Source organism: Halichoerus grypus, chromosome 2 (genome assembly GCF_964656455.1).
Source record: "Halichoerus grypus chromosome 2, mHalGry1.hap1.1, whole genome shotgun sequence".
In the NCBI taxonomy this organism is placed as follows: Eukaryota; Metazoa; Chordata; class Mammalia; order Carnivora; family Phocidae; genus Halichoerus; species Halichoerus grypus.
This window is the reverse complement of record NC_135713.1, coordinates 33857595-33861484: the sequence shown is the minus strand read 5'-3', so window position 1 is coordinate 33861484 and position 3890 is coordinate 33857595.

Here is a 3890-nt window from a genome sequence, read left to right as displayed (position 1 = left end):
CTAAGTTGGTGCTAATTTGTTATTCAGCAATAGAAAACTAATGTACTTAATAAAAATTCAAACAATAAAAAAGTATATAAAATGAAAAGGAGATTTGTCTACCACCCCAGACCTTTACCCTTCACAGGGGCAACTGCTAATAAGAACTTGTGCTTCATCATTCCAGAAATCTACGTATATACAAGCACATGCATGCATCTGTGTGTTGTGTGTAGATATGTAGTGAAACTCTTAAGTCAAAGGATATCTTCATTTTAAATTGACATGTATTGCCAAATTAATGTCCTAAGACTGCACCAATTTACACTCCTACTACCTACATACGAGTCAACACTTGCTAACACCATGTAATATGAAACACCTTACTCTTTGCCAGGCTTCGCAGGTGAAAAATATGTCTCATTTTGTTGTTTTTATGGGTGTTTAAATAATTTTGAATAACGTCAAGCATTAAGAAAATGTGTATAAGCCTTTTTATTTCTGTGAACTACATGTTCATATCCATAGCCCATTTTCCCATTGGGTCACTGGCCTCTTCCTTATTGATATACAAGATCTCTTTATATAACAGCCCTTTGTCTGTTGTTTATTGTCTTACAAATGTCCTCTTTCCCACACACTAGGTTTTTTTTTTTTAAGATTTTTATTTATTTATTCATTTAAGTAATCTCTACACCCAATGTGGGGCTCAAACTCATGACCCTGGGATCAAGAGTTGCATGCTCTTCTGACTGAGCCAGCCAGGCGCCCCCTCCCACACACAACCTTTTGTCATTTGTCTTTTATTGAGTTTTACTTTTCCATTATGGAATTTCACTTTTTTGTACAGTCAAATTTTTCATTCTTTTCTTTTTGGTTTCTGAGTCTTGTTTTATGCTTATAAAGTCCTCCCCTGCCCCAAAACTTGAAAAAAAAAATCTGCAATATTTCCTTTGGACACTTTTATATTTAATTCTTTACATTAGATACTTAATACATCTGAAATTTAAAGCTTCAATTTAATTTTCTTCCACATGGTTAACCAGTTGTTTCAGAACATTCATTGAATAATCCACAGTTTTCCCTGATGTAAAATGTTAACTTTATTATATATTAAATTCTCACAAGCATTATACATATATATATGTATACACACACACACACACACACACACACACACACACACACACACACACAGTATATTTTAACATCCAGAAAGGCTAGTTACCCACCATTGCTCTCCTTTTTAAGATTTTCCTGGGGGCATTCTTTTTGTTTTAACTAGATTGAGATAGTATTCTGCTCTATGATTCCCAATTTATTGACTAATCTAGTTAAGTCACCTAACTTCTGTGCCTCCGTATACTCAGTGTATACTTACCATTGTTATCACAATGATACTGGAATGAATTTGGATTATGTATGTATCTGGAAAGCATGAATGCTAAAAAAGAAAACAGTTATACATTCAAGTCTGAAAAGGAAACTAAAATGTTAACCAGGAATAAGAAATTCAGTGCGAGGGAAATTCCCTACTTTGGCTCTAGGTTCAAACTCTGTTCCCACTGATTAGTCCTGTGTTTTTTTCTTCCCTGTTTACTTTGGCATATCTGATGCCCCACCCTATCACATGTTTAACTACAGAGTATAAATCATGAAACCACAGCCTGGCTTCATGATTTATGAATTTCTCATAAATCTTCATGATTTTCTCTCCTAGAAGCCACCTCGGCTGGAAGATGTTCTATCTTGTTTCTAAAGGAAACAGATTTCTGAAATATCACACATACACACACACATACACACTCACTCACTGCCCTTGGTCCTAGTTTCAAGCCTATAAATCTTCTGATGACATATATTTTTATCACTAATCATCCTCCATGCTTTAAGGAAAACTCCATGTCTAATTTTTTTGTTTTCTATATGGCATAGAAAACAATTCCTTCTGAGAAACAAACATTTAAAATATTATTATGAATTAGGCTATAGATACTCAGAAAAGAACAAAAGTACCAATTGTAGACTTCTGTGGCCACACTGGCAAGATTTTGCCCATATAGTGAAGGCCTGCTTATTTGAATAATCCAATTCCTTATTCATTCAACAAACTAAGCCTCTAGTATTTGTTGAGCACTGAACCAGGCACTGGGATAGAATGATGAATAAAATACAAGTCCTGCCCTCACTGAGCCCTACTCTGCTGGAGGAGAGAGGCACACACATAGGTGTTTACAATACTGTGAGATAACTTGGCAATGTATATTAAAAAGTGATTTAAATGGGCATACCCGGGGTGCCTGGGTAGCTCAGTCGGTTGAGCAGCTGCCTTCGGCTCAGGTCATGTTCTCAGGGTCCTGGGATCGAGCCCCGCGTCAGGCTCCCTGCTCGGCGGGAAGCCTGCTTCTCCCTCTCCCTCTGCTGCTCCCCCGCTTGTACTCTCTCGCTCTCTCACTCAAATAAATACATCTAAAAAAATAAATAAATGAGCATACCCTTTGAGAAGTTCCATTTCTAAGAATTTATTTAAGAAAATATTGAGATGAATGAACAAAGCACATAGGACCAATTATTATTGCATCTCCATAATAGTAATAAACACTAGAAAGGTACCATAACCAAACTACCTAAATAGCCAGCATTTGGGGAAAATCAAGGAAATAAATTATAGCGAAACCACATGATTGAATACTATTAAACCACTGTAAGAAAAAAAAATTATAGATCTGTAAGTATGGCTATAGAAGACTATTCCTGATCTGTTAACTAAAAATAAATCTCACAAAATAGGAAGTGTTATATGACTCTATTTTTCTAAGAATAAAATATACTACTTAGAGACAAATGAAAAATATCTAAAAGGATATACATCCAAATGTTAAAGAGTTCGTATTTGATGGACTACTTGGTTATGAATGATTTTTATATTTTCATATAATAGATTGTTACATATATAATTATATATTAACATAAATAAAAATGATATTTTATATCGATATAAGTATTTTACAAAGAACTTTTTTTTTTGAAGATTTTATTTATTTATTTGACAGAGAGAGACACAGCAAGAGAAGGAACACAAGCAGGGGGAGTGGGAGACGGAGAAGCAGGCTTCCTGCCAAGCAGGGAGCCCGACGTGGGGCTCGATCCCAGGACCCCGGGATCATGACCCGAGCCAAAGGCAGACGCTTAACGACCGAGCCACCCAGGCCCCAAGAACTTTCTTTTTAAGTCAGAACGAAAGTTTATAAAAACATAAGGTATTGAGTACAGTAACAGTGATTAAACAGGCATTCTTTCACAAACGTGAGTGAAACACCTTCTATGTGTCTGGCCTGGGCTGCACTTGGGGGAGGCAAAGCTAACTGGAACTTTCCTGCTCTCAAGGTGCAGCCTGAAGACTAGACGTAAGAAAGCAAACAAGGAGGGCAGGAAGATGCAGAGTGACATTGGAGCTGTGCCTTAAAGAATGAGGAGTTTTCTAGATGGGATGAGAGAATGGGAGAGGATGCTTGTTCCAGGCAAGGGGAACGAGATCAGAGAAGAAACAGGAAAATCAGGGTTGCTGTGGACAGTTGTTCAGTTTGTGCACTGTGGAAGGCAACCTGCTGAGAAAGGACTGGGGGGTGAAAATACAGGGTGTTTGCGTGTTTGCTCGCCAAGTCATACACCCGAGTTCCATTTTCCCAGAGGAAGGGGCACACCCTCCCCCCTTTTTATAGAGAAAAGGAGCTTCTTTTTTTTTTTTTTAAGATTTTATTTATTTGAGAGAGAGAGCACAAGTGGGGGGGGGTGCAGAAGGAGAGAGAGAAGCAGACTCCCCACCGAGTAGGGAGCCTGACGTGGGGCTCCATCCCAGGACCCTGGGATCATGACCTGAACCAATCATGACCTGAGCCTAAGGCAGACGC